The sequence below is a fragment of the Pseudophryne corroboree genome, chromosome 1 (assembly GCF_028390025.1).
Source record: "Pseudophryne corroboree isolate aPseCor3 chromosome 1, aPseCor3.hap2, whole genome shotgun sequence".
In the NCBI taxonomy this organism is placed as follows: domain Eukaryota; kingdom Metazoa; phylum Chordata; class Amphibia; order Anura; family Myobatrachidae; genus Pseudophryne; species Pseudophryne corroboree.
This window is the reverse complement of record NC_086444.1, coordinates 969,313,417-969,338,016: the sequence shown is the minus strand read 5'-3', so window position 1 is coordinate 969,338,016 and position 24,600 is coordinate 969,313,417. Positions and strand designations below refer to the sequence as shown.

The following is a 24,600-nucleotide window of genomic DNA, read 5'->3' as shown; positions in this document are numbered from 1 at the left end:
GTCAGTCAGGCGGAGCACTGTGGATACAATGTAGCGTAGCGGCGCTACGTTATATCCAATGGTGGGAACTTTGTGGTCTGCGGTAGACCGCGAGGTTAAGTGGCCTGGTCCTTGGGTGGCTGGAGGGGAGGGACCCCTTGATTTAAGGGGTCCCCACTCCTCCAGGGTACCCCGGGCAGGGGTGACTAGTTGGGGATTTAATTCCAGGGCCACAGGGACCAATATAAAAGTGTCCCCCGGCTGTGGCAATATCTCTCTGACTAGTGGAGCCCGGTGCTGGGACCCCTACGTTTTTTGTCCCCTGTATTTTTTGCACCAGGACCAGGCGCAGAGCCCGGTGCTGGTTGTTTAAATATGGGGGGACCCCAGTCAATTTTTCCCCTGTATTTTTACAACCAGTACTGGCTCAAAGAGCCCGAGGCTGGATTATGCTTAGGAGGGGGACCCCACGCATTTTTTTTAAAATGATTTTTAACTCTTTCTTCACTTTTCATAATATACACAATGAAGCCCTGCATGGATCTCACAGATCCGGACGGGATTCATTGTGTTTTGTCAGGCAGTGTTTTACTAATCACTCCCGTAAAACACTGCCCGACATTACGAATGACATCGACATCGGAAAATACGAAAATGCAGAATATGATAGCATAGTAAATGAGACGTAAAAAAACCAAAAAGTTGCAAATTCACACTACCGATGTAATTCGTGTTTAATCTCCCACCAAATCCCGACAATTATGAATTTTAGTAAATATACCCTCTAGAGTGTAATAGATGACATAACACAATTGCATATTAATTATAATAATTTTCACATAATTCTAATTTCCTCACATAAAGGGACTAATTCAGACCTGATTGGTGCTGTGTGTGTTCAAAGAGGCAAGCATGTATGGCGGCTCAAAGAGGCAAGCATAGTTTCTATGGCGGCTCAAAGAGGCAAGCATAGTTTAGATAGAGATGTGTCATTACTCGCGTCAGGCGCACCAAACAGCCACTCTCGGCATGCAAGATCCCTGGCGACTTGGACATGCTGAGTGTCTTTTTCACTCAAAATATGCATCTTATTCGCACAAATAAAACAACTGGGAGCAACAAATCTACTTAGATAGACTGCACTGATTAATTTGATTTGAGACATTTGTACAGCCGTGTGACTGAGTATGAAGTGCTACTATGCAGCGCCTGCGACTTTCCTGATGCCAAGTTCTGTTGTGCTCTATCAGAGACTTTGTATGTGTTTAAAACAAATTCCTGTAAGGTGAATGTTGCAGCCCTGTGTCTGCAGTACACTGTGAGTAGTGTTTTGCTGCATCTGCAATGCAAATAAGATACAAAATGTAAAGAAAGAAATGGCACGCTGCACCTCTTGGGGCGGCTCAGCTGCACTGGGTGTCTCAGCGCTGTATGGTGCATTGATGTTAGGTATATGAGGACACATCTGTAGATAGATAATCAAACATTGCATTTCTTCAGATTTCATGTATCGATTCCATGTACAGTTCCATGATAACCTTAAAAGTGATACTGTAGTATGAATTTAGGAACCTCCATTCACTTGAATTGCTCTTGTAAAGCTAAATGCTGGCTGACCTAGTTATGACCCACTGTACACTGACATTCATCAGTAAGCATCTAAGAAATTCCGTAGAGTAAATTGTAATCTTGCATGAGATCAGTAACTTCTGGTTTTATCTTATTAAGATGTATGAAGCAGCATTTCTGACTAGTTATACATTGTAGCTATTAATGTACTCTCCTAATTATTTTGTGGGTTTGACTTTATACTCTGAAATTTGAGTTGATTTTCTTTTTGTTTTGACATATAGTATACACCCTAGCAAAGTGGGTTTTCTTATTTTCAATTGGAAAGACTGTTGCTGATAATTTTCAGTAACTAGAAAGTTGAGATTCCACTTTGTGTGACTTATAGTTCTAGCATATTGGAAAGTGAAGGTATTACATGAAATGTATGATTTACTGATACATGTAGGTGGGAACTGCTGATCCACGGATGCAAGCAATGTGTTCCACTTGGCAAATGTAAGTATGGATTAACCATACCTCCCAACTGTTCTGATTCCAGCGGGATAGTCCTGGTATTTGAACACTGTCACACTGTCCCACCTACAGGCCACAGTGTCCCGTGGGTAGGGGAGCATTTGATCACTGCTGCTCTGCTCTGCAAAGCAACAGGTGTTCACTCAATAGATGGCATTGCATATGCACAGCATCTAAACAGTGTAAGGAGGTGAGCCGTGGGCTGCCAAGCTGCACACCACCAAAATGAGGAAAACGGGGGACATGCCATTAGGTCAAATATCACCCAATCGAGGCTATGCCTCCATTCCATTGATATCACGCCCCCTTTTCATATGAATCAAATGCATGGCCGTTTCTTGGGGCAGGCGAGCAGTGCAACCGCACTGGGTGCCCGCCGCGGCACTAACTGTGGCTCCCTGCTTCCCCCTCCTATTTCTCCCCGAGTAACCCGCTTGGGTGGCGGAGTTTCACGGAATGACACGGTTGCGTCGTTACGTCACAACGCAACCCTGTCATTCCTCGAAACTCCCCCCCCCCCCGAGCGGAGTACAGAGGGGGATCCAAGTTAGGAAGAGGGAAAGGCCGGCGCGAGGAGCGACTGGTGAGGCGGGCCGAAGAGCGGTAATCGCCTCTGTAAGTATTCTCTCTCTCTCTCTCTCAATGTGTAAAATGGGGACACCTGCCGTAATGTGTGAAATGGGGACTCTTGCCTGCCGTAGTGTGGGGATTTAATGTATCAAGGGCATTGCGGTGTGTGGCATAATATGGTGCAGGGGGCATTACTGTGTGGGGTTTAATATGGTAGAATTTTTTTTTCCTGTGGTGGTCGTGATCTGTTGGAGCAGGGTCAAAAACTGGATTGTGAGGTATACTTTTCAGACGAGGCCATGCCCATTTAAATGAGGCCACACCCATTTAGATGAGGCCACGCCCCCTTGCCAGGTGCGCGCGCAAGTTGTTTTTTTTCATCTAGGTGTGTGGGGGGGGGGGGCACATTTTTTTATGTCATGGGGGGGCGCATTTTTAAATCTCGCACTGGGAGCCAAATTGGCTAGAAACAGCCCTGATCAAATGCATCAAAAGTTGGGAGGTATGGGTTAACAGCATTGAGTATTGCCATGTTCATAGAGGCAAAAGAGACATTTGCACTGCTCCTACCAGGACAGGGTACCTACCAATTAAATTCCTACAGTACTAATGAAGTCTGGATATAAAAGACATTCTACATTCTGTGTTACTCCGTGGTATCTTACAAATACTTCTGACTTATTGTTTTTATGTATTTATTGAGTTGCTTGAGTTTATGGATTCAGATCTCCCAATTGTTTGGTAGGGAATATCAATTGTAAGTCCCATAAGTAGAGTCTAATGTGAATGATCAACCCATACTTACTGACTTTAAATCTCTTGTCTCTGGGAGTCTCCAACACCTTCTGGAGAGTAGGAAAGTATGGATCAACCCTATATGCATAAAACCCCCCAGAAGTAATGTACAGTAAGAGGCATCATTTCATTCATATTTGGATCAAAACATTTAAGCGTGCAGCTAATGTACAGGTCCTCAGATTTCTGCATTCTACACTGACAGTGTATTCTTTAAATAACAATAAAATGAAGATCAATTGCACTCACCTCAATCATGATGGCCAGGGTTGGACCCCACTGACTGATTGTTCCAGCTTCTTCTAGTGTAGAGCACAGCACAGGGCCCCACTAATGATTGCAATGGCCCAGTATCCCTAGGGCAGGGGTGCAAGACAATCTGCTTAACATCATGGGGCAATTTAATCAGAACATTGCCGTGTGTGTTTTGTTATGTTTTAAGTTTTCTGTTATTTTAAGCCTAAATGAGTCATGAATATCACCTGTCCAACACAGACTGATCCACTCACTTCTACGCTGAGTATTTTCCTTGTACACATCAGTTCCCTTGCCCACAGCAGCTGAAACAGCAGACCAGATGCTGAGGATCTACCTGCCATCAGCGTAAAAAAGCAGTCTGCGCAATAACTTTCAACTGGCTGCAGATAGTTACTGGCGATTTTAATAATCAGTGCAGGGGGGATTGAGACAGTAATAAAGTGGGAGGTTGAGGAGAGAAAGAAGGATCTGTTTGACAAGGTCTGGAACATTAAATTCAGCACAGTGTTAGTTTTTGGTAACACAAAATGAATTCTCTGTGCTCTATTCACTACGCTCTATGGACTCATTAACTTTTACTGGAGACTCTAAGCCAAGCACTCAATTATGGGGCACAATAAGCACCCTCTATTCAAATTGACATCCCCTGAGACTGCTTTTGCTCTCATGCTATATACTGTGCAACAAGTGTATTAGTCTAGTACACACTTAATCAGGCCATATTCATGAACATAGAGAGAGGGAAATCACCCTTCTTCACATCTGACTGCTGTATATCCTCATACCAACAAGATAATAGAAAAGTAGAGAGTGAGCTCTGTAGGAGAACAGTCTACTCGCTATGTCAGACAGCTAGGATTTATCAGTTCTACAGGTTAAACAAGTCTCTATCTGATACCCCAAAGTGGTATGGGTGATACTGGTATTTGTACAGGGTGGTCTTCAGTATGCCGACTGTCAGGATCCCGGCGCACAGTATACCGGCGCCGGAATCCCGACAGCCAACATACCGACACTTTTTCTCCATCATGGGGGTCCACGACCCCCCTGGAGGGAGAATAAAATAACGTGCCACGTAGTGCGCCACCATGCCCGCAGCGTGGCGAGCGCAGCGAGCCCACAAGGGGCTCATTTGCGCTCACCACGCTGTCGGTATGCCGGTGGTCGGGCTCCCGGCGCCGGTATGCTGGTCGCCGGGAGCCCGGCCGCCGGCATACCATACTACACCCTTTGTACAGATATGAGTTACCTTGGTGGGGTAGTCTTCTTTCAACAACAGTTACTCACTATACCACTCCCCAACAGAGAGGCAAGGATTCCCCAGACACAGAGAGATGCAACACAATTCAGATGCAATATGAAAATATTATTTATTCTACAATCATCTATAATAATAGAACCCCTTACAGTTGTATAATCAAGAAAAAGTTAAATATTTTGCAGTAGAATCTATAAAAAAATACATTTACAGTTTCAATAAAACACTGGATCAGCAATAGTGAAGATCTCTTTACAGATATTTGCAATATTTGTTTCAAATATATTTACAAATACAGTGCACCCAAATGCTAAGGATTCTATACAAAATTAAAGTAGACTATTATATATAAAATAATCTCCTAGTACAGCCACTATCCCCAAACCAGGAACCAGTAAATCAATAGTATAGTCCAGCACATCAATAGCAAGAGAAAATAATAATTTAAGTGAACAGGTTCTTTATCAATAAATCACTTGTTACAGTCGGCTGTTACACGTAGTGGCTCTTGGTTGGTAATAAAACTAGTGTCCTTTATGCATATACATAACTCATAGAAGCTTGTACATGGGAGTAACAAACAGGGCAGTAGAGAGCCTGGCTGGGCCCAGGTACTTTTCAGGGAACATGGCCTAATCGCAGGAGGCGCAGCCCTGCACAGGGGCGGATTGGGCCACTGGGACGCCATGCCAGATCCTAGTTGGCTTGTCCCATTGTCCCCTCACCGGCCGCCCGTCACCACACCTCCCAGCCGCTGCCGCGATCGGAGCTCAGCTCCGATCCAACAGTGTTAACCGGGAGCTTCATTGTGCAGAAGCTCAATAAAGACGAAAGAAACATGGCCGCAGGGAAAGCTGCTGCGCATGCGCAGCTGCAGCAGCTCCCCCATAAGCCTTCACAGAGCCCGGCCTCCCCTTACATGCAAGCATGCTGTGCTGCCTGCTGCAGCTATTTAACAATAAGACCCAGCACCCATCGAATGCTGTGCCAGATTAGGTGTGTGGCATGACTGTGAGTACCATCATGTATATGAAGTGTCTATATGGTGAGAAGAACTAGCTGTATATATATATATATATATATATGTGTATATATATATTATATTTATATATATACACAGTATATATAATATATATATTCTATATATATATATATATATATATATATTCTCTCTATCTCTCTCTATATATATATCTATATATATATATATATATATATATATATATATATACTTATATATGTATTCTCTCTCTCTCTATATATATATATATATATATATACATATTTTATATAATATAATATAAATATATATATGTATAAATATATATATGTACACACTCACTTTTCACAGCAGGATGAAAAGATAACGGAACAGCACTCACATTTAAGCAGGGTTTATTTGTCCAACAGCATAACACAGTAATAATCAGCGGCAGCCCGACGGCCATTTCAACCACGCTTCTGTGGATTTCCTCAGGGGCTAAAAGAGACTCATCACCAGGTGTGCTTATTTATAGGAAAAAAAGGTTCCAAAACAGCCAAACTACTTCCCATGTCACCAGCATGACCCGGAGCTGTCCGCGTTCCCATTGGTCCAAATGTTGTGACAGTGTGGGCGGAGACCAAAATATAAGAATAAATGTGTTTAGGGAGTAGTCCTCACTGGCGCCAAGCAGCTTAGATGCAACAGATTTCAAATAAATGTCACCACATTTAGCTATACATACAAAAAACAGAATTTAGAAAACTGCAATACATCACAAGCGCTAAAAGACTTTAGTGCAACATCACCAGAACGTTCCTTTTGGGTTGGATGGAATGTTCTTTTTATCTGATGTTCTCCTTTGGTTCAGACCATTTAGGTATAGAGACTCCAACAGAGGTAGTATGGAATAAAACAGATATAATAAAAACCAATGTGTAGTAAGTTTTGTAAAAACCAAGGTAAGTATAAGTGCCTTTTTAAAGGGCTTTTTTTTCTTCTAGGAGACTATACAGAATCCAAAGCGTACCCCACTCACACTTTAAGCGGGGATATATAAGCACATCAAGGTTTCTTTATAAGGATGGTGGCTTCTACCGTTTTCTATACACCCAGTGCAGATCTCAAGGGGTTCAACCAAGCAAAGCTGTGAATGATTTAGATGTAAGGAGTTGATGCGTACCCCAGTACTCACACTAGGAAGGCGGATATGAAGCTTATCAAGGTATCTTTATCTTCTTAAAGTGGAAGTAGCGGTCCTGATGTAGTGTATTTCAAATCACAGATCAGACCACGTGGTCTGATCTGTGATTTGAAATACACTACATCAGGACCGCTACTTCCACTTTAAGAAGATAAAGATACCTTGATAAGCTTCATATCCGCCTTCCTAGTGTGAGTACTGGGGTACGCATCAACTCCTTACATCTAAATCATTCACAGCTTTGCTTGGTTGAACCCCTTGAGATCTGCACTGGGTGTATAGAAAACGGTAGAAGCCACCATCCTTATAAAGAAACCTTGATGTGCTTATATATCCCCGCTTAAAGTGTGAGTGGGGTACGCTTTGGATTCTGTATAGTCTCCTAGAAGAAAAAAAAGCCCTTTAAAAAGGCACTTATACTTACCTTGGTTTTTACAAAACTTACTACACATTGGTTTTTATTATATCTGTTTTATTCCATACTACCTCTGTTGGAGTCTCTATACCTAAATGGTCTGAACCAAAGGAGAACATCAGATAAAAAGAACATTCCATCCAACCCAAAAGGAACGTTCTGGTGATGTTGCACTAAAGTCTTTTAGCGCTTGTGATGTATTGCAGTTTTCTAAATTCTGTTTTTTGGAGACCAAAATATAAACAAATCCACCCCCACTGCCTTAAACACCAGGTGAGAGCAAGCCACATTATTACTTCTATCACATTACACAACCCTGTGGTGTGACATCGCTGTGAACAGGTAAACAATGCCCGGATTAGCATATTAGAGAAGTGTGAAAAAGAACACCAGTTTCCGGACCTTTAGAATATACACAAAGTCAAAGTACACCATTTAGTGCAAAACAGCCCTATAAAGTGCAAGTTGATGGGACATGAAAAAAGCTGTGATGCATCTAACAGTGGCCACGAGCAAAGACAATAAATATAAAGAGATTATCAGGTGCAGATGCAAAGTAGGTGCATGCCCCAGAGAACCTTTTATCTTTCTCTGATTAGGAGTCAAATATACTGTAAATGTCCATTCAATACAGCACACGGTATTCCCTGGTGGTCTCCCATCCAGGTACTGGCCAGGCCCACCACTGCTTAGCTTCCAAGATCAGACGGGTATTGGGCATTTCCAGCTAGGTCTGGTTGTAGCAAATAGAAGCAAAATCCTAGGCACACATTGACTGTACGTAGGTCATGCACCTTCCTATTCTTCTCCACCAGATATAGCTAAATAAATGTCACTCGGCGGTGCCCCAATGTGAATAGCAAAACGACTTCAATTAAGCAGTACCTTAGACACACGGCAGTGTCATTACATCATTATATCCAGTTCAGGCGCATACGGCGATGCACAATAAAGAGTCTAAATACTGCTAATTGTGGACAGGGTTAAAGAGTCATTTGTGAAGTATTATCATAGTTAATACAGTCATATTCATCAAGGGTGAAACATCAAAACAGAGGGTATAACCCTTCAAAGACAGCATCCAAAACAGAAATCTTCATTCAGACAATTGGGGGATAAGCATCATAGCCTGTGGATCCATTGTAGTTCCCTCTGTATCAGGATCCTGTCCCTGTTCCCTCCCCTTCTGAGCGGAGGTATATGGTCAATAATGCATCATTTGAGTTGATTAGTAGTGTAATTAGCTGATCTGAAGTGTCTTGCTACTGGTAAATTAATTAGTTCTTTCAAATCAGTACTGGTGTTAAGGCTTTTCTTGATGGAGGAGCGATGTTGGCTTAATCTCTCTTTCATCATTCTGCTGGTCTTGCCAGCATAAAGTAGATTACATGGACATATCAAAACATACACCACGAATCTGCTGTTACAGTCAAGTCGGTGTTTTATGGTGTACTTTTTATTGTCCCATGGGTTCAAAAAATGATTACCCACCAACAAAAATTGACAGTTGGAGCATCCTGTGCAGCGGAATATTCCTGTATTTAATTTCAACCAAGATGTCTTGGATATCATACTTTTCTTCGAATAGTCCATGACTACCAATAAGTCTTTCATTTTCGCTCCATGTTTATATGCAAAGCGGGGATAATCAACTATATTCTTGGTTAAAGCTGGATCACTAGTGATCAGATGCCAATGCTCCAAAATCTTCTTCCGAATAAAGCATGAGGCTGTGGTATACATACTGCAAAAATTGAACTTGTCTAGACCTACAGTCTCCATGGGCACTTTTTTAGTTAGAAGGTCTTCCCTCCTAAGTTGTCCGATTCTAGTAAGAGCTTCTTCCACTTCCGCCTTCGAATAGCCCCTCTCCAGAAATCTTTGGCTCATTGCTTCCAAGGCTGTGGGTAACTGGGCTTGATTGGAAGTTATGCACATAACGCGGAGTAGCTGTGAGAACGGCAGTCCTCTCTTTAGAGGAGCTGGATGGAAGCTGGATGACAGTAGTAGAGAATTCCGGTCTGATGTTTTGCTATATATGGAGGTAGCGATCTCATTTGTCAATGGGTACGTACTTGTCAATGGATACCTTTTCAAAAAATTAATGTGGCACCTGCTAAATGTGAGACTGAACCTAATAGATCCCGGTCTGCTGTTAAGATAGTCAATACATTCAAGTAATTTAGATTCACCACCATGCCAGATAAAGAACAAGTCGTCAATGTATCTTACATAAAACAACTGATGTATCCCAAAACATTGATTGCCAATTATGGGGGTATATTCATACTCCACCATGAAGATGTTGGCATAAGATGGGGCCATATTAGACCCCCATCGTGGTCCCTTGTTTTTGTAAGAAAAAGTCATTCTCAAAAAGGAAATAATTTTTATGAAGAATCAAATGTATGAGAAGTGTGAGGTATTCCACTGGGAGCCCAAAGTAATTTGCATTATTGGAAATCATATTCCGGCAGGCCTGTATGCCCTGTTCATGTGGGATATTCATATACAGGCTGGAGACATCAAGTGTTACCAGTAGGTCATCCTGTGGAATCTCATTAAGGCGTTTCAACCTCATCAAAATGTCAGTGGTGTCTTCAATGAAGCTCTCCATGTGTCTCATAATGGGTTGCAGATAAAAGTCCACCAATTGGGAGAGTGGCTGGGACAGGGATCCCCTTGGTGAGATAATTGGCCTTCCCTGCGGCTGGGTCAAAGACTTTTGTATCTTTGGCAAGGCGTACAAGATAGGTGTCCTAAGGTGTGACTGTGTCAGAACATCCACTGTACTGGAGCTGATATAGCAATTATTGACCCCTAAGTTGATTGCAGCATCTATCTCTTTCTTATAATTATTTGTGGGGTCATGGTTGAGTCTCTGATAACAATTAGTGTCAGCAAGTTGTCCATAGATATCATCCTTGTAGTATTCATAGTACAGAAGCACGATCCCGCCTCCCTTGTTGGCTGCTCTGATGACCAGATTAGAGTCTTCTCGTAATTTTTTTATCGCTCTTTTTTCTTGTAGTGTGATGTTATGATAGGAGATCTTCTGTTGCTCTACAAAGGGAACTGTGTCTCGTTTGGGTAGCCTCATGAATGTGAGAATTGAAGGATTTGTGGTCAGAGGATCAAAATTACTCAGCCTCTTTGGTGGTCATCTATCCCTATCACAGGTTCCTTCTTCAAGTTCTTCACTGATAGTGGATTGCGAGAAGTAGTGCTTTAATCTTAGCTGTCCGCCCAGACGGTGCATGTTGACCTGCTAGTCAAAACTATTTTGTGTTATTGTGGAAACAAAGGAGAGTGCTTTATTTAGCAGGGAAAGCTCTGATGTTGTCAAACTGTGGTCTGACCCTCTTTACCCACCCGCAGAGGTGAGAAACAGAGGAAGAAGAAGAAATCAGGGGAACACTTAAATAATGTTGTATTTAATCTCTCAGAACAGTTTGACAACAGCAGAGCTTTCCCTCCTAAATAAGAGACTCTCCTTTGTTCCCACAACACAAAATAGTTTTGACTGGCAGGTCGACATGCATCATCTGGGCGGACAGCTAAGATTAAAGGACTACTTCTCGCAATCCACTATCAGTGAATACCTTGAAGGAGAAGGAACCTGTGACAGGGATAGATGACCACCAAAGAGGCCAAGTAATTTTGATCCTCCGACCACGAACCCTTCAATTCTCACATTCTTGAGGCTACTCAAACGAGACACAGTTCCCTTTGCAGAGCAACAGAAGATCTCCTTTCATAACATCACACTACAAGAAAAAAGAACGATAAAAACATTATGAGAAGACTCTAATCTGGTCATCAGAGCAGCCGACAAGGGAGGTGGGATCGTGCTTCTGAACTATGAATACTACAAGGATGAGATCTATGGACAACTTGCTGACACTAATTGTTATCAGAGACTCAACCATGACCCCACAAATAACTATAAGAAATAGACAGATGCTGCAATCAACTTAGGGGTCAATAATCGCTATATCAGCTCCAGTACAGTGGATTTTCTGACATAGTCACACCCTAGGACACCTATCTTGTACACCTTGCCAAAGATACAAAAGTCTTTGACCCAGCCTCCGGGAAGGCCAGTTATCTCGGCAAGGGGATCCCTGTGCCAACCACTCTCCCAAGTGGTGGACTTTTATCTGCAACCCATCGTGAGACACATGGAGAGCTTCATTGAAGACACCACTGACTTTTTGATGAGGTTGAAACGCATTAATGAGATTCCACAGGATGACCTACTGGTAACACTTGATGTCTCCAGCCTGTATACGAATATCCCACATGAACAGGGCATACAGGCCTGCCGGAATATGATTTCCAATAATGCAAATTACTTTGGGCCCCCAGCGGAATACCTCACACTTCTCATACATTTGATTCTTCATTAAAAAAATCCTTTCTGAGAATGCATTTTTCTTACATAAACAAGGGACCGTGATGGGGTCTAATATGGCCCCATCTTATGCCAACATCTTCATGGTGGAGTATGAATATGCCCACATAATTGGCAATCGATGTTTTAGGAAACATCTGTTGTTTTATGTCAGATACATTGATGACTTGTTCTTTATCTGACAGGGTGGTGAATCTAAATTGCTGGAATTTATTGACTATATTAACAGCAAATCAGGATCTATTAGGTTCAGCCTCACATTTAGCAGGTGCCACATTAGTTTTTTGGACATATCCATTGACAAGATGGGAAATGAGATCTCTACCTCCATATATAGCAAAACATCGGACCGGAATTCTCTACTACTGGCATCCAGCTTCCATCCAGCTCCTCTGAAGAGAGGACTGCCGTTCTCACAGCTACTCCGCGTTATGCGCATAACTTCCAATCAAGCCCTGTTACCCACAGCCTTGAAAGCAATGAGCCAAAGATTTCTGGAGAGGGGCTATTCGAAGGCAGAAGTGGAAAAAGCTCTTACTAGAATAGGACAACTTAGGAGGGAAGACCTTCTAACTAAATAGTGCCCACGGAGACTGTAGGTCCAGACAAGTTACATTTTTGCAGTATGTATACCACAGCCTCATGCTTTATTCGGAAGAAGATTTTGGAGCATTGGCAACTGATCACTAGTGATCCAGCTTTAGCAAAGAATATAGTTGAATATTCCCGCTTTACATATAAACGTGGACCGAACCTGAAAGACTTATTGGTAGTCACGGACTATTCAAAGAAAAGTATGATATCCAAGACATCTTGGTTGAAATTAAAGACAGGAGTATTCCGCTGCACAGGATGCTCCAACTGTCAATTTTTGTTGGTGGGTAATCATTTTTTGAACCCAAGGGACAATAAAAAGTACACCATAAAACACCGACTTGACTGTAACAGCAGATTCGTGGTGTATGTTTTGATATGTCCGTGTAACCTACTTTATGTTAGCAAGACCAGCAGAATGATGAAAGAGAGATTAAGCCAACATCGCTCCTCCATCAAGAAAAGCCTTAACACCAGTACTGACTTGAAAGAACTAATTAATTTACCAGTAGCAAGACACTTCAGATCAGCTAATCACACTACTAATCAACTCAAATGCTGCATTATTGACCATATACCTCCGCTCAGAAGGGGAGGGGACAGGGACAGGATCTTGATACAGAGGGAACTACAATGGATCCACAGGCTACGATGCTTATCCCCCATTGTCTGAATGAAGATTTCCGTTTTGGATGCTGTCTTTGAAGGGTTATACCCTCTGTTTTGATGTTTCACCCTTGATGAATATGACTGTATTAACTATGATAATACTTCACAAATGACTCTTTAACCCTGTCCACAATTAGCAGTATTTAGACTCTTTATTGTGCATTGCCGTATGCGCCTGAACTGGATATATTGATGTGATGACACCGCCGTGTGTCTAAGGTACTGCTTAATTGAAGACATTTTGCTATTTACATTGGGGCACCGCCGAGTGCCATTTATTTAGCTATATCTGGTGGAGGAGAATAGGAAGGTGCATGTCCTACGTACAGTCAATGTGTGCCTAGGATTTTGTTTCTATTTGCTACAGCCAGACCTCGCTGGAAATGCCCAATACCCGTCCGATCTTGGAAGCTAAGCAGTGATGGGCCCCGCCAGTACCTGGATGGGAGACCTCCAGGGAATACTGGGTGCTGTATTGAATGGACATTTATATTTGACTCCCAAATAGAGAAAGATAAAAGGTTCTCTGGGGCATGCACCTACTTTGCATCTGCACCTGATAATCTCTTTATATTTATTGTCTATGCTGGTGGCCACTGTCAGATGCATCACAGCCTTTTTCACGTCCCACCAACATTGCACTTTATAGAGCTGTTTTGCACTAAATGGTGTAGTTTGGCTTTGTGTATATTCTAAAGGTCAGGGAACTGTCGTTCTTTTTCACACTTCTCTAATATACTAATCCAGGCATTGTTTACCTGTTCACAGCGATGTCACACCCCAGGGAGGTGTAATGTGATAGACGTAATAATGTGGCTTGCTCTCACCTGGTGTTTAAGCCAGGGGGCGGATTTGTTTACATTTTGGTCTCCGCCCACACTGTCACAACATTTGGACCAATGGGAGTGCGGACAGCTCCGGGTCATGCTGGTGACATGGGAAGTGGTTTTGGAGCCTTTTTTTCTATAAATAAGCACACCTGGTGATGAGTCTCTTTTAGCCCCTGAGGAAAACCACAGAAGCGTGGTTGAAACGGCCATCGGGCCGCCGCTGATTATTACTGTGTTATGCTGTTGGACCAATAAACCCTGCTTAAATGTGAGTGCTATTCCGTTATCTTTTCATCCTGCTGTGAAAAGTGAGTGTGTATATTACTGCAATGTGGAACTGCCACCACTTATTTGAAACAACCTTTTTAGAGTGCTGCTTCTTTCCGGGATATATATATATAATAGAATGGAGGTGCGGCACTCACGGCTTACAATAATGGACACATCGCGGTCACGTCTTTATAGTAACGTTTCAGTGCCCCAGCACTGTCGTCAGACTTTATTAAAGAATAAAAGAATAATACACATACCTTTATAGCAAGTGAACAAGAAAAGTGAAACCACGCTGGACGCCGGGACCGGGACGAAGCACCCGCCCAGTGGCAGCAAGTGATGACATCATATTACTGAGCACCAGTAAACGAATACCAATACACCCTCATCACCATGGTGATACTAAAAACAGGAAGTAAGCGGAAGAAATGCAGCAGTATAGTAAATGATGGATATAATACCATAAATAACCCAGTACAAAATCAATACTGTAAGCTGGCAACAGAAATAGCAACAAACAGATCAATGAATTATAATGCCAACTAATATACCAAACTAACACATAAAAATAGCAGCATGTAGAGCCAGACCGAATAAACATTCAATAGAAGCAAGCATATGAAATACCATCATTCAGACCTTTAGGTGATAGGACACCCAAGCGCATAATCCAACGGGTCTCACATTGTAATAGTTTGTGTGATCTATCACCTCCTCTAATAGAGGGAGGGATCTGATCGATCATACGATAACGCAAACTATTAAGGGGGTGGCGAAGCTCGACAAAATGACGAGCAACAGGTTGATCTGAGCAGCCACTTTTCAGTGCATTCCTAATTACAGAACGGTGCGCAAACATCCGTTCTTTAAATTTACGTTCGGTCTTGCCCACGTAGCTAAGGCCACATGGGCAAATGAGCTGGTAGACTACAAAGGTTGAATTACATGTTAACAAGTGATTAATAAAAATCATCTTTCCAGTATGAGGGTGTGCAAACCTGTTACCTGTCAAAAGAAATTGGCAGGTAACACATGTACAACGTATACAACCTGTCTGTTGTGAAGTAGGAAGTTTTTTAGCAATATCCGATTTCACAAGGAAATCACGTAAATTGCGACCACAGGAATAACAGGGCATAAGACGAGTGTGACTTAATGGTAAATTATGGTCAGACTCAATCATGGGCCAATGATTTTTAGTGATGTTATTGATTAAAGGGGAAGATACATTGTATCTATTAACCCAAGGGAATCTATTGGAGTTGTTAGAACTTCTAGAACTAGATACCAAAAGTGTGTCACGATCAATTTTCAATACTCTAGCCTTGGTGTCAAGCAAATCACTTAAAGAGTAACCCCTTTGGACATATTTTGTAATCAATGTATCAATTTGTTTATCAGCTACCTCGATATTAGAATTAATTCTGTGCAAACGAATCATTTGCGAATAAGGCAAACCACGTATAAGGCTTTTAGGATGGCAACTAGTAGTTTGTAAAAGCATATTACGGTCAGTTGGTTTCGTAAATAATGATGTATTAATTTGCCCATCCTTCAAAGAAATCATGACATCCAGAAAAGAAACCTGTTCTCTACTGTAATTATAAGTAAATTTGATGGGAGATGACCCAGCATTATGGGTATCAATGATCTTAATAAAATCACAGATATCACCATGCCAGACAATCAAAAGGTCGTCAATAAAGCGTGAAAAAAACTCCAATCTGCTAGATATTAAAGGATCCATAAAAAATAAATCATGCTCAACGGCAAACATTACTGTATTTGCATAAGAAGGGGCTGCGCTAGAGCCCATTGAGCAACCTTTAACCTGCAAGAAAAATTGGTTATCATATAGAAAGAAGTTTTTTGTCAAAATCAATTAGAAAAAATTCAATGTACAAAGCAGAAAATAGCCCACTTTGCAACATGAATTTCCTGACAGCATGAAGACCACAACAATGCGGAATAGAAGTGTACAAGTTGACAACATCAACGCTAATCAGCCAGCAATTTTCAAAATTAATAGAACAATTAGCCAATTTGTTCAACAATGTAGTAGTATCCAGTAGGAAGGTGGATTCTTTTTGAACCAAAGGCTGCAGCACAGAATCAATATAGGTCGCAACCGGTTGGAACAAGGAACCCCTTGCTCCAATAATGGGGCGTCCAGGAGGGGGGTCCAATTTTTTATGTATCTTAGGTAATGTGTAAAACAAAGGGGTGGTGGGAAATGCTGGAATAAGGATATCCATCAGTTCTTGTGTAATCAAACTTGAATCAACACCTTGTTGGAGAATTTCACTAAGATCCCTCTTAAACTTCACGGTAGGATCATGATGTAATTTTTGATAAATTGAAGAATCAGATAATTGACTTCGGCTTCAAGGCGGTAATCACAAAGATCTTGCAAAACGATAGCTCCGCCCTTGTCCGCTGGACGAATGATGAGATTATGATTATTGGACAAAGTATGAAGTGCTTCACGTTCAAGTTTAGTTAGATTGGAATGTGGGTTTTCAAAAGTTCCAATAGATGTAGAAACCTGTTGATCAACCATACGCATGTAGGTCTTGATTGATGAATTACTGGAGAGAGGATCAAAGGTTGATGGTGAACGGAACTTAAGTAATTGTTTAGGCACAGTGCTGGTGTGCTCAGAATCTTTATTATTGAAAAATTCTTTGAGTTTGTTTCCTTTGAAGATAATTTTTTTCAATGTTCCATTGAAGCTCGTTGAAGGGTACAGTTGGCACAAAAGAAAGCCCTTTACCAAGCAAATTACATTCAGATGCACTGAGATCATAAGAGGAGAGATTGAATATTAGTTCCTTTTGTAAGGCGGTCTTCCTACACGCCCCCTACCTTTTGTTTTGGCCTCCACGCCTCGTGAAGTTCCTGCCTTTGGCTTTGCAATTGCTCTTGTAGCTACTCCTAAAGGGCCACTAGTGTGTCCATTAGCATCAAAGTCACTATTAGAGCTACCGGAATCTTTAGATGTATCAGTATCAAACCGAGAAAAAGGTTTTCTATATTTCCTAAAAAAAGGACGAGAGTCACTTCTAGGATTGTCATTACTAAGCCATTTATATACAGTGTGTTTCTCATAATCAAGTTCCACTTTAGCCAGCTTATCTTTCTTAAAGCGGATAAGATCACGCTTATATTGAGAAACCTGGGTCTGCAATTTATTAATCCAGTCATTATCTTTATCCGATGACAAGACCGGCAGGTGTATGGTTTCAAAAGCTATTATTTTTTGTTTTATCTTCTCAAGCTCTTTAGTGGATTGTTCGATTACTAAAAGGAGTAAATCAAAACTACACTTATTCAGAATAGCTCTCCAGCGTTTACAAAATGCAGGATCGTAGCGGCCAATGGTGGGACAGTTCCTAATGCGGAATCCTCGTGGAATCTTTTTAGATTTATAATAATCACTGAGTGACAGTCCGTGCAAATAAAAATCGGTTTCCTTCTTTTTTAATTTTAAAAGGTCACAAAAAATTACATCAGATGATGTTGCCTCGGCTTCATCATTAATACCAGTAGCATATAGGCGAGAGTCAGCATCAGATTCAGAGAAGGTCAACGTATCACCAATAGGGTAATTAAGATAGGATTATTGGTCATGGTTATCAGCTGCCATATTTGTGTATAAAAACGACCAAGCTGTATTAACTTATCATTAAAGTACTGTGCAAAACAATGTCCAAAAAGTGCAAAAGTGATATAAAGTGCAAAAAATACCACAATAAAATGATATAAGTCTCACGTTCCAAAAGTTCACATAGCAGTGAGCGGCAAAGAGTACACCCGGTTCTTCCGAATCCAAGTGAATGGTACTGGGTGCCCAAACAGATCTATGCAGTGACCACCCGCATAAACCAACATATGTGGAGGAAGGAATGGCACTCCCCAAGCAATAACAGGCAAAGCAGCCGGTGCCCTCACAATAAATGTATATAATAGAATGGAGGTGCGGCACTCACGGCTTACAATAACGGACACATCGCGGTCACGTCTTTATAGTAACGTTTCAGTGCCCCAGCACTGTCGTCAGACTTTATTAAAGAATAAAAGAATAATGCACATACCTTTATAGCAAGTGAACAAGAAAAGTGAAACCACGCTGGACGCCGGGACCGGGACGAAGCACCCGCCCAGTGGCAGCAAGTGATGACATCATATTACTGAGCACCAGTAAACGAATACCAATACACCCTCATCACCATGGTGATACTAAAAACAGGAAGTAAGCGGAAGAAATGCAGCAGTATAGTAAATGATGGATATAATACCATAAATAACACAGTACAAAATCAATACTGTAAGCTGGCAACAGAAATAGCAACAAACAGATCAATGAATTATAATGCCAACTAATATACCAAACTAACACATAAAAATAGCAGCATGTAGAGCCAGACCGAATAAACATTCAATAGAAGCAAGCATATGAAATACCATCATTCAGACCTTTAGGTGATAGGACACCCAAGCGTATAATCCAACGGGTCTCACATTGTAATAGTTTGCGTGATCTATCACCTCCTCTAATAGAGGGAGGGATCTGATCGATCATACGATAACGCAAACTATTAAGGGGGTGGCAAAGCTCGACAAAATGATGAGCAACAGGTTGATCTGAGCAGCCACTTTTCAGTGCATTCCTAATTACAGAACGGTGCGCAGACATCCGTTCTTTAAATTTACGTTCGGTCTTGCCCACGTAGCTAAGGCCACATGGGCAAATGAGCTGGTAGACTACAAAGGTTGAATTACATGTTAACAAGTGATTAATAAAAATCATCTTTCCAGTATGAGGGTGTGCACTCCTGTTACCTGTCAAAAGAAATTGGCAGGTAACACATGTACAACGTATACAACCTGTCTGTTGTGAAGTAGGAAGTTTTTTAGCAATATCCGATTTCACAAGGAAATCACGTAAATTGCGACCACGGGAATAACAGGGCATAAGACGAGTGTGACTTAATGCTAAATTATGGTCAGACTCAATCATGGGCCAATGATTTTTAGTGATGTTATTGATTAAAGGGGAAGATACATTGTTTCTATTAACCCAAGGGAATCTATTGGAGTTGTTAGAACTTCTAGAACTAGATACCAAAAGTGTGTCACGATCAATTTTCAATACTCTAGCCTTGGTGTCAAGCAAATCACTTAAAGAGTAACCCCTTTGGACATATTTTGTAATCAATATATCAATTTGTTTAGCAGCTACCTCGATATTAGAATTAATTCTGTGCAAACGAATCATTTGCGAATAAGGCAAACCACGTATAAGGCTTTTAGGATGGCAACTAGTAGCTTGTAAAAGCATACTACGGTCAGTTGGTTTCGTAAATAATGATGTATTAATTTGCCCATCCTTGTGAAATCGGATATTGCTAAAAAACTTCCTACTTCACAACAGACAGGTTGTATACGTTGTACATGTGTTACCTGCCAATTTCTTTTGACAGGTAACAGGTTTGCACACCCTCATACTGGAAAGATGATTTTTATTAACCACTTGTTAACATGTAATTCAACCTTTGTAGTCTACAAGCTCATTTGCCCATGTGGCCTTAGCTACGTGGGCAAGACCGAACGTAAATTTAAAGAACGGATCTCTGCGCACCGTTCTGTAATTAGGAATGCACTGAAAAGTGGCTGCTCAGATCAACCTGTTGCTCGTCATTTTGTCGAGCTTCGCCACCCCCTTAATAGTTTGCGTTATCGTATGATCGATCAGATCCCTCCCTCTATTAGAGGAGGTGATAGATCACGCAAACTATTACAATGTGAGACCCGTTGGATTATGCGCTTGGGTGTCCTAGCACCTAAAGGTCTGAATGATGGTATTTCATATGCTTGCTTCTATTGAATGTTTATTCGGTCTGGCTCTACATGCTGCTATTTTTATGTGTTAGTTTGGTATATTAGTTGGCATTATAATTCATTGATCTGTTTGTTGCTATTTCTGTTGCCAGCTTACAGTATTGATTTTGTACTGTGTTATTTATGGTATTATATCCATCATTTACTATACTGCTGCATTTCTTCCGCTTACTTCCTGTTTTTAGTATCACCATGGTGATGAGGGTGTATTGGTATTCGTTTACTGGTGCTCAGTAATATGATGTCATCACTTGCTGCCACTGGACGGGTGCTTCGTCCCGGTCCCGGCGTCCAGCGTGGTTTCACTTTTCTTGTTCACTTGCTATAAAGGTATGTGTATTATTCTTTTATTCTTTAATAAAGTCTGACGACAGTGCTGGGGCACTGAAACGTTACTATAAAGACGTGACCGCGATGTGTCCGTTATTGTAAGCCGTGAGTGCCGCACCTCCATTCTATTATATGCATTTATTGTGAGGGCACCGGCTGCTTTGCCTGTTATTGCTTGGGGAGTGCCATTGCTTCCTCCACATATATATATATATATATATATATATATAAAACCAGCGTTCAGTCCGGCATCCCCTATTCCGCCAGGGTAATGGCTCCAGTGCCCTTCTTGCGGGGTGTGCAGCCCCAATATGGCCCAGATGTGAAGGCGGCATTAGGAGACTTCCACACTCGTGTTTAAATTAAGCAAACGTGTTTTTTTTCTTCAACGTTTTGGGGGCCGAACCCCCTTCATAAGGAAACAACACACAGTTGACGAATAAAAACACATGTTTGCTTAATTTTAATGTGAGTGTGGAAGTATCCGAGTGCTGTCTTCACATCTGGGCTATATATATATATATATATATATATATATATATATATTATAGGCAATTTGTTAGTGGCGGCACTCACCGGACTTATACATACAAATAAAGACACTGCACTACCACCAGCACAGTACTGATGTTTCGAAGTTTAATCCTTCATCAGAGTACTCTGATTACAGACAAAATTCTTAAAGCTATGTCTGCAAATGCTAGGAGCTTAGGAGACAAAATTCCAGAGCTAATTGCGATAATGACAAGGGATAACCTGGATTTTGTGGCAATTACAGAGTCTTGGTGCAATGAGAATCATGACTGGGACTTAGCTATACCAGGATACAATTTATTTAGGACGGATAGAATAGGAAGAATAGGAGGAGGGGTAGCAATGTATGTGAAAAAAAGCATAAATGCTACTTTAATACAAAATATTGAAGCCAAAACTAAGGCCCTTTGGGTCACCATAGAAACTGGGAAGAAGGACATTATTCGCATTGGGGTGATCTATAGACCACCAGGCCAGGGGCAGGATTTGGACAGGAACCTATTGTTGGACATCTCTAAAATGGCTTTAAAGGGAGAAGTCATAATCATGGGAGTCTTTAATTTACCTGATTTAAATTGGGAGGGGTCTTTTGCAAGTTCAGCTACAAGTGGCAAATTTCTACATTCCTTACAGGGAGCATCTCTCAAGCAATTGGTGAGGGAGCCCACTCGCAAAGACTCAATATTAGATCTAATTCTTACAAATGGTGATAGGATATCTGATATATATGTGGGTGAGCACCTGGGATCCAGTGATCATCAAGCAGTATGGTTTAGTATAAAGACAGGATCCAACTCCTGTCACACAAAAACAAAGGTGTTGGATTTTAGAAATGCTGACTTTGCAAAAATGGGGAGATATTTAAGTGATTAATTGGCAGACTGGAGGAACTTGGAAGGAGTGCAGGAGAGGTGGAAAAAACTGAAAAGTGCAATACTAAGTGCAACAGACCTTTGTATCAAAATGGTTAGGAAAAGCACCAGGAAAAGGAAGCCAGTGTGGTTCACAAAAGAAGTATCAACTAGTGTGAAAGCAAAAAAGATGGCTTTTAGGAAATACAAACAGACTCAAAATAATAACGACAAAGAGGTGTATCTGGACAGACGGAAGGATGCTTAGAAAGTGATCAGATGTGCAAAGGCAGAAGCTGAGGAGAAAATGGCCCAGTCAGTAGATAAAGGGGGCAAAACTTTTTTTAAGTATATAAGTGAAAGGAGAAAATCAAATTGAGGAATAATAAGACTTAAGACAGAGAGTGAGCATTTGGTGGAGGGAGACAAGGCAATAGCAGATCACCTAAATAATTATTTTTGCTCAGTATTTACTACAGAAGAAGGGATGGGGCCACAGTTAAGTTGCAAGGACATTCATAAAAATAAGGTAGATGAAAATACATTTACAGAGGAGAAGGTCCTAACAGAACTTTCAAAACTAAAAGTGGATAAATCAATGGGACCAGATGGGATACACCCAAGGATACTCAAAGAGCTAAAAGATGTGCTGGTTACACCTTTAACAGAATTATTTAACCAGTCACTAAATACAGGTGCTATTCCAGAGGACTGGAAAAGAGCAAATGTAGTTCCACTGCACAAAAGTGGAAGCAAGGAAGAAGCAAGTAACTACAGACCAGTAAGCCTTACATCAGTAGTAGGGAAAGTAATGGAAACACTATTAAAAGAAAGAGTAGTGGAATATCTTAAATCAAACAATTTACAGGATCCAAAACAGCATGGATTTACTGGTGGAAGATCATGCCAAACAAATCTTATTGACTTTTTTGACTCTGTGATGAAAATAATAGATCAAGGGGGAGCTGTGGATGTAGCATATCTAGACTTTAGTAAGGCAATTGACACTGTCCCACATCGCAGACTGCTAAATAAACTTGAAAGCCTGGGGGTGGATTATAAATCAGTTAATGGATAAGAACCTGGTTGCAGGATAGGAAACAGACAGTCGTAGTTAATGGAGTGCAATCTATGGAGGGAAATGTTACCAGTGGAGTACCCCAGGGATCTGTACTTGGTCCAGTTCTCTTTATATCTTTGTTGGTGACATTGCAGATGGTATTGAAGGGAAGATATGCCTTTTTGCAGATGATACAAAGATATGCAACAGGGTAGACACACCGGGAGGGGTCAAACAAATGATTAATGACCTAGGTAGGCTGGAGAAATGGTCAAGAACGTGGCAACTACAGTTTAATGCTAAAAAATGCAAAATCATGCACTTGGGTCTCAAAAACCCAAAGGCTAAGTATAGTATCAAGGGTACTATAATGGAAACTACTGAGGAGGAAAGAGATTTAGGAGTCACTATTTCAAGTGACTTGAAGGTAGGAAAGCAATGCAACAAAGCAATGAGAAAGGCAAGTCAGATGCTTGGTTGCATAGGGAGAGGAATCAGTAGCAGGAAAAAAGAAGTGATAATGCCACTGTATAGGTCATTGGTACGGCCCCATCTGGAATACTGTGTCCAGTTCTGGAGACCCTGTCTCCAGAAGGATATAAATACATTAGAGAGTGTACAAAGAAGGGCAACTAAAATGGTGCATGGCCTACATCACATAACTTACCCGGAAAGGCTAAAAGATCTTAACATGTATAGTTTGGAGGAGAGAAGGGAAAGGGGGGACATGATAGAAACTTTCAAATATATCAAGGGTCTTAACAAAGTTCAGGAGGGAAACATTCTTCAAAGGAAAAGAAGTATTAGAACTCGAGGGCATACATTGAGACTGGAGGGGGGGTGTCAGAACTCTGGTATTTTGTGTATCCAAGTTAGAATCAATATGTGGTTCTGTGGTGGGCGCACAGTGCAGGAAACTTGGTGGGCGTAGATAAGACTTGCGGATGAGGTACACAGGAAGATGAGGTTAATATTGATATGCTTTATTGTAGATTACATGAAATATACTGGCAAAAGAATCAGTTCAATATCTGGATTGCTTGAGCCGGACTGGAATCCAGCGAGACAACTGGAACTGGAGTTAGTTAATATCCGACTTGCTTGAACCGGCCTGGAATCCGGTGAGACAACTGGAACTGAAGTCAGTTAAATATCAGACTTGCTTGAACCGGCCTGGAATCCGGTGAGACAACTGGAACTGGAGTCAGTTAAATATCAGACTTGCTTGAACCGGCCTGGAATCCGGTGAGACAACTGGAACTGGAGTCAGTTAAATATCAGACTTGCTTGAACCGGCCTGGAATCCGGTGAGACAACTGGAACTGGAGTCAGTTAAATATCAGACTTGCTTGAACCGGCCTGGAATCCGGTGAGACAACTGGAACTGGAGTCAGTTAAATATCAGACTTGCTTGAACCGGCCTGGAATCCGGTGAGACAACTGGAACTGGAGTCAGTTAAATATCAGACTTGCTTGAACCGGCCTGGAATCCGGTGAGACAACTGGAACTGGAGTCCACATGAATTCACACTGATTAGCTTGCACTTGGACTGAGCTGTTTCAGGAATGCTTGCAGCAGCACACTCAAGGACACACTG

At 41.4% G+C, this 24,600-nt stretch overlaps 1 pseudogene; it reads left to right on the top strand.

Annotated features, from left to right (window-relative positions):
* The first annotated feature begins 13,582 nt into the window (after positions 1-13,582).
* Positions 13,583-13,702, top strand: LOC134946720 (5S ribosomal RNA; annotated as a pseudogene).
* The last annotated feature ends 10,898 nt before the right edge of the window (positions 13,703-24,600 follow it).